Source organism: Salvelinus alpinus, chromosome 1, assembly GCF_045679555.1.
Source record: "Salvelinus alpinus chromosome 1, SLU_Salpinus.1, whole genome shotgun sequence".
Taxonomy (NCBI): domain Eukaryota; kingdom Metazoa; phylum Chordata; class Actinopteri; order Salmoniformes; family Salmonidae; genus Salvelinus; species Salvelinus alpinus.
Window position 1 is genome coordinate 91,399,866 of NC_092086.1, and position 13,044 is coordinate 91,412,909.

At 46.6% G+C, this 13,044-nt stretch overlaps 1 long non-coding RNA gene across 1 annotated transcript; it reads right to left on the minus strand.

Annotated features, from left to right (window-relative positions):
- Positions 1–348: 348 nt before the first annotated feature.
- Positions 349–3,717, minus strand: LOC139534168 (uncharacterized). The gene is made up of 2 exons (XR_011666916.1): positions 1,904–3,717; positions 349–909 (listed from the first exon to the last, which is right to left on the minus strand). It is a non-coding gene; the product is annotated as an uncharacterized lncRNA (long non-coding RNA).
- Between the last annotated feature and the right edge of the window lie 9,327 nt (positions 3,718–13,044).

Here is a 13,044-nt window from a genome sequence, read left to right on the forward strand (position 1 = left end):
GTAAAGAGTGTAATGATGCTGTTTCTGGTGTGTAATCACCATCCTGACCTGTCCCCACTAACTGAGTTGACCCTGCCTGTTAAGTGCATCCATGTACATGGATGAAATGTCGCTTTTCATTTGCACTAAAATGGTTTGAGATGTTTCCTTTATCTTTCAATAAAAGCCCTCAATGTCTTGTCTTTCTGCTATTTTATATGAGGGGGTGGGGGGAGATTAGACAGTTTGGAATGAAAATTCAATGCTGCCTTGCATAACGATCTGGAGTATTTATACACATAATTGTGTTATTCAAAGGCTGTCACATTCCTAGGAAATCAGGGCAGCAAAGTTATACAAACAATATAATTACTTGTTGAGTCAGATGAGCATCATTTAATTTATAACTTGAGTTGATCACAGAGCCAAAGCAAAGTAGCAGTTACTGGAATTATCACTCAAGGATAAGTGTTTTACAGAAAGTAAGCATAGGAAACATACAAGACATTGATTCACACCAACTGACATAACAGTAGCTTTTGCAATTGCCATATCAACAGAGTTGACTGGAATTTGTTTCAGTTTATACAAACAAAAACAGTATCACACAAAAAAAATCCATAAAATTATTAATATTTAATCAATACTCTAGATCGAGGGCCACTGTACATACTAGTGACAACTGCTAACCAGAATAGTACTATCCTCACTAAAGTGCCTGTGAGAGGAAGCTAAGACTATTGAGACGCAGCCACAGTGTGTGTCCTCAAGGAGAGGTGGTGTTGAAGGTGCCGCCCCCCCCCCCACCCCCCGGGGGTCGGCGGAAGGCAAAGTGGAGAAGTCCTTGCGAGTGAGCATGATGACGTTACTCAGTTTTCGTAGTAACAGGAACTGCAAGAAGTCGGCCACCATAGCGCAGAAATCCAGGTGCTGCAGCAGGTACAAAGAATAACTCATGTAACAACTGTAACACAAACATCAGGTTGTTGGAAACGTAGGGGTTGTGGTTTAAAAATAAAAGGGGCTAGGGTGAAAGTAGGGGGTAAGGTTAAGGTTTAGGAACTTGGAGTTTATCTGCATGTCCTCATCCCACACCAGACGCTTCTTCTCAAATCCTGGCGTATCATCCCTCACCTAGACACAACACACAAACATGTAAATAGGGGAACACTCATAAGTGTGTATGCGTGTGTACCCACACAGTGAGCAGCAGGAAGCTCATGCTGACGGGAGAACCCATCTGCACTCAGCTGGCTTAAACAGGAACAGGATATGACATCACACAGGGGGATAGAGATTGCAGGAGCAGTGGTGCCCTGTATGTCCCAGGTTTCTCTGTTGTAGGCCGGGTTACTGTAAACTGGGACAACCGTCTGCACCCAGGATCCTTCTGATCCCAGATAAACCACACACACACACACACACACACTTATGAGTAGGGCAGACTAAAACAACTGACATATACACTCCACACACATGCAAGCACACACTCACATATGTGGAGGTTGGGCCAAAGGAGAGAAAGATCATGTTTTCCAGGATGTTCTTCCTCAGAGGGAGCAGCCTCAGAAGCAGCAGGTTAGAGCCCTCACACACTAACCCCTTCAGAGGACAGAGGGTAAGACAGTCTGCCTCCTCACCTCGCGCACACACACGTTATATACCTGAAGGCTGTAACAGAGCACATCGGGAAACACACACTCTTCCCCCTTTCTTACAGTAGTGACTTCATTCCCCACCAGCTGTCGTCACTCTGGACCATGTGACACTTCCTGTCCAATCGGTGTTCCTGAAGCTGAGAGGAGAGGACTGATGGGAATGTAACTTTGTAGAGTTTGATGTTTTAGTCTACTAATGTTTTGTAAGATGATCTAGACTGGTCTAGCCTGTGTGAACCAGTTTTGTCTGGTTCAGACTGGCTTACCTTGACATACTCATGGTGGTTCTGCTCCAGTGTCCCCAGATTCATAGGCAGGTAGAGAAACAGAAACAGTAAAAAAGACTTAAAGTCCAAGTCTCAGACCCGATCTCAAACTTCCTTCTCCACCTGTGTCTCGCATCTCCCTCCCCGTCTTACCAGTGATGGCTGTACAACAGGGTGTGTTGTCGATAGCTCAATGGCTGTGTGCGTGCAGCAGTTTGCTCCCCGAGACGGGCCCTATCCAGTCACCTTGAACTCTTCCAACTCTTGCCCCCCTTGGACACAGAAAGTCTTCAAACACACACACACTGCAGTGCTGCGGTCCATACACAGAGCACGCACTATTCAAGTAGCTATCAAGCAAACACATCCTCACATGACTAGCTAGTAGCCTATAAGTAAATAGCCTGTGTATAAATGGTTAGCTAGCTAGACACACAATACAATATCAAGTAGTTACTTAGCTAGCTAGCTTCAAATGCTAACTAGAGATTGTAGTTGTCACGTGAACAGCCGCTAGGTAACATTAGTTGGCTACAGAATTACAATTATCAAGTCACTCAACTAACATTTGTAATGATTTGACCAAGAACAAAAATTACACTCAACAGAGACTATGTGGCTAGCTACTGTAGCTGTACTAGGAACAATAAATGCACCCAGTTCGGCAACACCCTCCCTTTTCCCCGCCTACCTTGATAATGCTTGTTTTTCCGATATCCGAAGTGAAGAAAGCAGAACGAAAAAGGCAGATTTCTGTCAATTTCGCACAACTTCAAATAACAGATAACAAGCGGTGAAATGATTCTGTCATGCTGCTTAATGAAGGATAACCATTGGCCACAATATACACTGACCTAATTCAGTAGTCATTTCAACATCGTCTTCTCTCTCCTAGTAGGTCCTGTAGCTAGCTACATGTCAGAGCTGTGCCTATACCCGACAACCCTCGTCTCACTGCCTTGACCTGTTGCTGCGACTCTTCCTAGTCTCTATGAATGAGTAATTACAAATGTTGTTACAACCAGCAGCACATACTGAGTGTCTGTCTCTCTCGGTCTTGTCTGCAGAGCAGACACTAACCTAGACCAGTGTGCAAAATTAAATAATTAAATGTAGTGTTGAAAGCAATTCACCCAAACCAAGCCACGTTGAATCTGACCCAGAACGCAGTTCCACCTCGAAATTCCAGCCCTGGGTTTACCATCACCTTGGTAATCATGGTGCTTTACCTCCTCTGATGAATAACCCTGTTCTGAAGCAGTACTCTAAAATCAGTATAATCTCTGTGACATACCAGTCTGTTGTCTTTCAGATCACATCTTTTGGACTGGCTGGAGGAATGACCACCAAGGAGACTGTGTGCAGAACACTAACAAAACTCCTGACAAATGCCATGAACTGGAGAGGGGCCAATGGGAAGGAGGCATTCGAACCACTTGCCCTGGGTGGCACTGTTTTTGTCACATGGTATGGGTCTCTCTCTCTGGGTTTGAATTAAACTAGTGCTTCTATTTAATGATTTTACCTACCATACTGACTGTCCAAGCTCAGTGTTGAGGCAAAATACAAAACCTCTCTTTTGGAAACAAAATGATCAAGTGATATGATTATATTCATATACAGGTTTAAGCTCATGATCTTATTGAGTTGATGCAAAAGGGACAAACTGACTTTTCCATAACAAATAGAAGAAGAAAAAACATTCTGGATTCAATAACCAACAGTGGGAATAGATTAATACTCCTTTAAAAGTGCCTTCCCAGTAAAACAATCTTGAATCATCCCTCTGTTGTCTCTGTTTTCTGCAGGTGCCAACATCAATGCTCAGATATCAGTAATCAGTGATGGTCTGTCTCGTCTAACATGTGTTGATTCATACTGCTTTTTAAAAATAACTTTGCATGGGTGAGTTGGATGGATGGATTCAATGGAGTCAATGGATGGATGGTCCATTGTGTGTCTACAACTGTCTCCACACTGACAGGAAAAGACATGCACTGCTGTGAAGGATCCTGACTGACCCAAATGCTTCAAATGGCACAGTTACTTAAGAGACTGTCTGTTTGACAGGCATTTATCAAAAGGAAACACCCAGAACACTATCCCTAAACACAGTGAATAAAGTAATTGTTTGATTGAACCTGTTTTATCATAAACTAATTACATGTTGACTACATATTTTGTTACCCTTTCCTGATATAATTTCATAAATCCTGACTGCTAGCTCTAGTTTTGTCACGCCCTGACCTTAGAGAGCCCTTTTTATGTCTCTATTTGGTTTGGTCAGGGTGTGACTTGGGTGGGTATTCTATGTTCTTTATTTCTATGATTTGTGTTTCTATGTTTTGGCGGGGTTATGGTTCTCAATCAGGGACAGCTGTCTATCGTTGTCTCTGATTGGGAATCATACTTAGGCAGCATGTTTTGCCACCTTAGGTTGTGGGATGTTGTTTTTTGTTAGCTCTGTGTAGCCTTCAAGACGTGTCGTTTGTTGTTCTTTTGTTGTTCTTTTGTTGTTTTGTTTGGTGTTCGGTTTTAATAAAGAAGCATGAACACGTACCACGCTGCACCTTGGTCTCATCCTTCCGATGAGCGTTACAGAACATCCCACCACAAACGGACCAAGCAGCGTGGTAAGGAGGACTGGACATGGGAGGACATCATGGACGGCAAAGGATCCTGGACGTGGGAGGAGATCCTGGCCGGAAGGGATCGCCTCTCATGGGAACAGGTGGAAGCAGCTAGGAAGGCGGAGGCAGCTAGAAAGTGGGCCCAGCGTTACGAGGGGACACGGCTAGCACAGAGCCCGAGAAGCCACTCCCCCAACATTTTTGGGGAGGGCACACGAGGAGATTGGCTGAGTCTTGTTGGAGACCTGAGCCAACTCCTCGTGCTTACCGTGGGGAGAGTGTGACTAGTCAGGGCTAGGGTGAGCATCCAGCCAGGAAGGGTGGTGCCAACTCTACGCTCAAGACCTCCAGTGCGCCTCCTAGGCCCAGTATATCCTGCGCCGGCTCTACGCACAGTGTCTCTGGTGCGCTCTCACAGCCCAGTGCATCCTTGTGCCAACGTCCCGCAGTTACCGGGCTAGGGTGAGCATCCAGCCAGGAAGGGTGGTGCCAGCTCTACACTCCAGACCTCCAGTGCGCCTCCTCGGCCCAGTATATCCTGCACCGGCTCTACGCACAGTGTCTCCGGTGCGCTCTCACAGCCCAGTGCGTTCTGTGCCAACGCCCTGCAGTTGCCGGGCTAGGGTGAGCATCCAGCCAGGACGGGTTGTGCCAGCTCTGCTCTCCAGACCTCCAGTGCGTCTCCACGGCCCAGTGATGATCCATAGCACAAAGCCTCCAGTGATGATCCATAGCACAAAGCCTCCAGTGATGATCCATGGCACAAAGCCTCCAGTGATGATCCATGGCACGAAGCCTCCAGTGATGATCCATGGCACGAAGCCTCCAGTGATGATCCATGGCACGGAGCCTCCAGCGACGGCCTCCAGTCCGGAGCCTCCAGCGACGGCCTCCAATCCGGAGCCTCCAGCGACGGTCCCCAGTCCGAGGGTCCCCAGTCCGGGGTCGGCGACGAGTGTCCCCGCATCAGAGGTGTCACAAGTGGGGTGAGCCAGAGGTGGAGCGGGGTCTACGTCCCGCACCAGAGCCGCCACCGCGGATAGATGCCCACCCAGACCTTCCCTATAGGTTCAGGTTTTGCGGCCGGAGTCCGCACCTTTGGGGGGGTAAATGTCACGCCCTGACCTTAGAGCCTTTTTTATGTCTCTATTTGGTTTGGTCAGGTGTGATTTGGGTGGGCATTCTATGTTCTTTATTTCTATGATTTGTGTTTCTATGTTTTGGCCTGGTATGGTTCTCAATCAGGGACAGCTGTCTATCGTTGTCTCTGATTGGGAATCATACTTAAGCAGCATGTTTTGCCACCTTAGGTTGTGGGATGTTGTTTTTTGTTAGCTCTGTGTAGCCTTCAAGACGTGACGTTCGTTGTTCTTTTGTTGTTTTGTTTGGTGTTCGGTTTTAATAAAGAAGCATGAACACGTACCACCCTGCACCTTGGTCTCATCCTTCCGACGAGCGTTACAAGTTTAGTATTGTCTGGCACAAACACTTGTAGCTGAATGCATTGCTAATACCGCCATTCCCATCCTGTTTAATTTTATGTATCTCATTAATAATTTACATCAACGTCTGTGTGTGCTGCATTGTGGTATTTTTTTCCTGTGTTGACAGTTGTAATGGTCAAAATAATAAGCATTAGAAATGTATTTATCCATTTTCTTTCTTTGATTTTTGTCTAGGTGCCAGTTCCCACATCATAAGTTGTGTACTCTGCAGTTTGTACTCTTTATATAATATTACTTGTTGATGAAAAGGACATCATAGGATGTAAAACAAGGATCATCAACTAGATTCCGCTGCGCGACAATTTCTTATTGAGCGGATGGTCGGAACATAATAAAAATATTTTTAGAATGCATATTGACCGCAAGAAGCCTAAACAGATCATATTTGACTAAAACATAACATTTTCAAACCTTGATTACATTGCCCTGTGAAGGGTGCTGTCTTTCGGATGGGACGTTAAAACGGGTGTCCTGACTCTGAGGAGGTGGTTGTCCTTCTGGAAGGTTCTCCCATCTCTGCAGCACTCCACCAATAAGGCCTTTGTGATAGAGTGGCCAGACAGAAGACACTCAGTAAAAGGCACATGACAGCCCGCTTGGTTTGACAAAGGCACCCAAAGGACAATTGACCATGAGAAACAAGATTCTCTGGTGTGATGAAACCAAGATTAAACTCTTTGGCCTGAATGCCAAGCATCACGTCTGGAGGAAACCTGGCACCATCCCTATTGTGAAGCATGGTGGTGGCAGCATCATGCTGTGGGGATGTTTTTCAGTGGCAGGGACTGGTAGACCAGTCAGGATCAAGTGAAAGATGAACGGAGCAAAGTACAAACCTGCTGGACCTCAGACTGGAGCGAAGGTTCACCTTCCAACAGGACAACGACCCTAAGCAGACAGTCAAGACAACGCAGGAGTGGCTTCAGGACAAGTCTCTGAATGCCCTTGAGTGGCCCAGCCAGAGCCTGGATTTGAACCCGATCGAACATCTCTGGAGAGACCTGAAAATAGCTGTGCAGCGACGCTCCCCATCCAACCTGACAGAGCTTGAGAGGATCTGCAGAGAAGAATGGGAGAAACTACCAAAACACAGGTGTGCCAAGTCTGTAGTGTCATACCCAGGAAGACTCGAGGCTGCCAAAGTACTGAGTAAAGGGTCGGAATACTTATGTAAATGTGAAATTTCCTTTGTTTTTACATCAAACAATGTTTCCGAAAACTTGGGGGGGCAAATAAAACCACCCGTGTGCCAAATTCTGCCCGCCAGTTGGGGAATCCTGATGTAAAATGTACTTACATATGTAGCTGTAGAGGGATAAGTGTTTCGATGACCTATGCCACCCCAAGTTTAAACAAGAGCATGTGGAGCATTGCCTAGTAATACAGGCTCTTAGATTTGGTGGGAGTCACTGTTTTCACCCAGGGAAGAGGCAGGGACATAAATAACTTCCTGGAATTTATTTCAGACAATGCCATTTTTAAAAGGTAGAGTCAGAGATATGACAGATGCAGACGTAGATGTGTCCTTTCTGGTCAGAGGCAACCTAACATGAGTTTGGCTAAGACAAATGAAGGGGTGGGTTAACAGCATGACATTGTGTTTACATTTTTTATGACATTCCCCCTGGGGTTTTATATTACTTTTGAAATGAAATAAAATATACATGACAAAGTGTGGGACTCTTAGGCCTAGATTCAATCAGTTCAAGCATTAACCGGCGATAGCCATGAAGCCACACCGCCCCACTCACTTTAGAAGTTCAGAACGAGAAAGTGTAGGCTATATAGAAATAATTCCGCTTAAATTGAAAAATCATGAAACTAAATAATGAGGATTTCAAATCAAATTGTATTTGTCAGATGCGCCGAATACAGCAGGTGTAGACATTACAGTGAAATGCTTACTTACAAGCCCTTAACCAACAAAGCGTTTAATAAAAATAACAAAGTGCAGCAGTAAAATAACAGTAGCAAGGCTATATACAGGGGGTGCCAGTACAGAGTCAATGTACAGAGTCTAGCATCCTAATTGAGGTATAGATTACATCTCATATTCCAAGTGTTCAAACTTGCCAATGGCAATGTCCGCTTTAGGTATAATGCAGGAGCCGCTTGTGAATGAGAATGGCGCTGGAATGTATAGCGAATGTTTTACGGGCTCTTGACCAATTCTGCTATTTATTTTTTTGCGCTGATCGTAACTTTAAAAAAATGTTTTTACATAATATTATTGCAATAGTTTCCTATGACCGAAAATAGCTTCTGGACAACAGAACAGTGATCACTAACCTCGATTTGGATGAAGATTTCTACTTCAACTAATTGGCTGTGCAGGACATACTGTTCACCCCGGACCAGGCCCTAATGCCCGACACTCAGAATTCTTTATGTATTTTTTTAACCTTTATTTAACTAGGCAAGTCAGTTAAAGTACAAATTCTTATTTACAATGACGACCTGCCCCGGCCAAACCCGGGCGACGCTGGGCCAATTGTGCACCACCCTCCCAATCACGGCCGGATGTGATACAGCCTGGATTCGAACCAGGGACTGTAGCGATGCCTCTTGCACTGCGATGCAGTGCCTTAGACCGCTGTGTCCGTGTGTGTGTTAACTATTTAACTGTAGTAGAATGTTTAAAAGACCGCATTTTTTTATATCGGTTAATGGTATCGTTTTTTTTGGCAAGGAAGATATTGGATATCGGTATCGGCCAAAAATGTCATATCGGTGCATCACAGTAATAACTACATGTATATACGACTTGCATCCTTGGCACAAAGTTATATTATATTCTACTCAATCCATAGGCTTCATTAATGTCATTCAGACTGTTTTGAAGTTGATACAACTGGCTATGATAGCTGAGCTTCATAGCTAGGTACTGAACTAATATGTATACCAAGCGTTTTAGGGTCCATACACAGATCGGCTACATAGCTAGCTACACATCCATAGGCATACAGATATTTTTATCATCCACTGCACAATAAGCAAGAAAATAGTTAGCTAGCTACGTTATTCCATATATCTGCATTGCATGGCAAATATCAACAAGGCAAGCTTACAAAATTGTACATTCAATTTGCAATAAATGCTTTAGCTAGCTAGATTATTTACATCCACTGTTCACAAGATGACAGCCTGGTTTGCTGGTTGTTTCAGGAGTCCCTAAAATATTATACAATTTCATCCTCATGTCATAACACCCATAAAGCAACCAGCTAACGTAAACTCACCCCATTCTATACACATGTGCGCAACCGCGACATTCAAACGAGGCTACAAAGAAAACTAATGGGACTGTAGCGACTGTGTTGACTTCAAAATCTGGGGTGTGAACTACGTTTCTATTCAAGCGTTGATCGGCATGGTAATGGCTCTATAGCATTGGAGAAAAGTTGAAAAAAACTGACCCTCCGTTACATCTTGACGTGTCATGTCGTAACGCACAGCACGCATAAAGCAACTATTTCTATCTTACAATCTCTCTTCACCAGGTGTAGCACTTCTCTCATCATTTAAAAACAAGAAATTGACAGTGACAGGGGTAAGGGGGGATACCTAGTCCTTTTTTGCATCATCACTGTAAGCGATCATGACTCTCAAAGCCGCTGTTTACTTCTAAAGATCACTTTAGCACCGCCCTAAAAACCCGATTCAAATTCGACACAAACCTTCAAATAGGTATGTAATGACACATTATATAAACTCTTTATAGTGTTTTATTGATATTTTAGAGGCGATAAGGTGATAAGTTGGACAGATCGAGTGAAAAAAAGCAATTTTCCCACACATCTCCTCTCCTTCTCACTATCACGCATTAGTTTCACTTCCCCACCCGACATTTAAAAAAAGACCCGACGGAGCTCATTGCCTTCTTGAATTATGCAGAAACGGGCAGTGTGGAGGTCATGCCATTAATTTTGTTGGAAAGTGGAGAAATTGTGCTTTACAATGGTATTGACATTACAGTTGATCTGGAGGTATTACGTTTTTGGGGAGCTAAAATAAGGTCAATTGTACGGACCTGTCACGTTCTGACCTTTATTTTCCTTTGTTTTGTCTTTAGTTAGTATGGTCAGGGCGTGAGTTGGGGTGGGCAGTTCTATGTTGTCTGTTTCTATGTGGGGTTTTCTAGTTTGGCCTGATATGGTTCTCAATCAGAGGCAGGTGTTTTGTGTTGTCTCTGATTGGGAACCATATTTAGGTAGTATGTTTTGTATTGTGGGTTGTGGGTTATTGTCTATGTCTATATGTAAGTTGCCTGTGTCTGCACTTGTCATTTTATAGCTTCACGGTCGTCGTTTATTGTTTTGTATAGTTTGTAAAGTGTTCTTCGTTTTTGTTATAATAAATAGAGAAGAATGCATACACGTCACGCTGCGCCTTGGTCCTCCTCTCTTCCACGTTATGACGATCGTGACAGAATAACCCACCAAAATCGGACCAAGCAGCGTGAAAGAGAAGAACAGCGTGTTGTGGATTTCTGGACATGGGAGCGTGATCTGGACTATAATACTTGGGAAGAGATAGACAGATGGGCGGTCGACCCAGGGAGAGTGCCGGAGCCCGCCTGGGATTCGCTGGAGCAGTGCGAGGAGGGATACAGGAGAATGGAGTTGGCGAAACGAGCACGGCGGCGCGGTAGGAAGCCCGAGAGGCAGCCCAAAATATTTATTGTGGGGGGGGCTAAAGGGGAGTGTGGCGAAGTCAGGTAAGAGACCTGCGCCAACTTCCCGGGCTTACCGTGGAGAGCGAGAGTACGGGCAGACACCGTGTTATGCGGAAGAGCGCACGGTGTCTCCTGTACGTGTGCATAGCCCGGTGCGGTACATCCCAGCTCCTCGTATCGGCCGGGCTAGAGTGGGCATCGAGCCAGGTGCCATGAAGCCGGCTCAACGCATCTGGTCTCCAGTGCGTCTCCTCGGGCCGGTGTACATGGCACCAGCCCTGAGCATGGTGTCCCCGGTTCGCCAGCACAGCCCAGTGCGGGCTATTCCACCTCGCCGCACTGGCCTGGCTACGGGGAGCATTCAGCCAGGTAGGGTTGGGCAGGCTCGGTGCTCAAGAGCTCCAGTACGCCTTCACGGTCCGGTCTATCTGGTGCCACCTCCACACACCAGCCCTCCGGTGGCAGCCCCTCGCACCAGCCCAGTACCACCAGTTCCGGCACCACGCACCAGTTCTACTGTGCGCCTCCAGGGTCCAGTATGCCCTGTTCCTCCTCCCCGCACTAGCTTGAGGTGCGTGTCCCCAGCCCGGTACCACCAGTTCCGGCACAATGCATCAGGCCTACAGTGCGCCTCGGCAAGCCTGAGCTGCCCGTCTGCCCAGCGCCATCTGAGCTGCCCAACTGCCCAGCGCCGCCTGAGCTGCCCGTCTGTACAGCGCCGCCTGAGCTGCCCGTCTGTCCAGCGCCGCCTGAGCTGCCCGTCTGTCCAGCGCCGCCTGAGCTGCCCGTCTGTCCAGCGCCACCTGAGCTGCCCGTCTGTCCAGCGCCGCCTGAGCTGCCCGTCTGTCCAGCGCCGTCAGAGCCGCCCGTCTGTCCTGAGCCGCTAGAGCCGTCCGTCAGTCAGGAGCCGCCAGAGCCGCCCGCCAGTCAGGAGCCGCCAGAGCCGCCCGTCTGTCCTGAGCCGCTAGAGCCGTCCGTCAGTCAGGAGCCGCCAGAGCCGCCCGCCAGTCAGGAGCCGCCAGAGCCGCCCGCCAGTCAGGAGCCGCCAGAGCCGCCCGCCAGTCAGGAGCCGCCAGAGCCGCCCGCCAGTCAGGAGCCGCCAGAGCCGCCCGCCAGTCAGAAGCCACCAGAGCCGCCCCTCAGTCCAGAGGCGCCCCTCAGTCCAGTGGGGCCATTTAGGAGGGTCGCCGTTCCTAGGAGGCCACAGAAGCGGACTAAAACTATGGTGGAGTGGGGGCCACGTCCAGCGCCAGAGCCGCCACCGCGGACCGATGCCCACCCAGACCCTCCCCTATAGGTTCAGGTTTTGCGGCCGGAGTCCGCACCTTGGGGGGGGGGGGGGGGTACTGTCACGTTCTGACCTTTATTTTCCTTTGTTTTGTCTTTAGTTAGTATGGTCAGGGCGTGAGTTGGGGTGGGCAGTTCTATGTTGTCTGTTTCTATGTGGGGTTTACAAAAGTGAGTGAGTTTACGTTAGCTGGCTAATGTTAGCTAGTCAGCTAGCTTGCTAAATCGCAATTTTCATAAATTAACTTTATGATTTAAAAAAAATATGCATAATCGTTTGTCTCTACACTAACTAACATATTATTCTCAACTGTAAATTTTTTGCATGATTTGTTATGATTTTATAATCACTTACATTTGCTTCCATCCTAGTATTTCTGTCAGCCATCTTTGCGTTGGGTTGCATTGCATCAAATTCGTAATGGGAACCACTCTATATGATTGGTCATTGTCCAGCAGTCGCTGCTGGTGATTTGCATAAAGTTGGATAAAGTTTATTTTTCACCACCTCCCACCGCCCAAAGGTCCCTCGCCGCTTTTCTTCCATTGGAAATAAATGGGAAGCGGTGTTTCACCGCGCGGCATCTTCTGCTAGTGTACACCGGGCATTAGCTAGCTATAGCAAGCAGCTTCGGCCGTTTCCATATGAATTACATCGGTTGATACAATACAAAACAACCAAGTCATACACAGCTAAAAACCAACTATTTCCATGAGATATAGAGCAATCATAAGAGATCCACCGCTGATGTGCCCGCCTGTACCAACCAAGTTATGACATTACTTGCTAATCTTTGAGCTATTATCCAAATTTCAGTCAGCATCAAACATCGACAGCACCAAACACATATCTGCGGTTTACTTATTTCACTCACATCGACATCATCGCTTTTCAAAGTGCAAGGACGTGTGCGAATCCGTATCACCAACCAACATAGATAAAAGCCTCTTTCACAGTGAAAAGTCAATGTCTGCTTCGATGCTGTCATTTTGAGGAATGAATTTTAAAAAAAACGTTGAAAAGACAAATGACAGCATACTCTG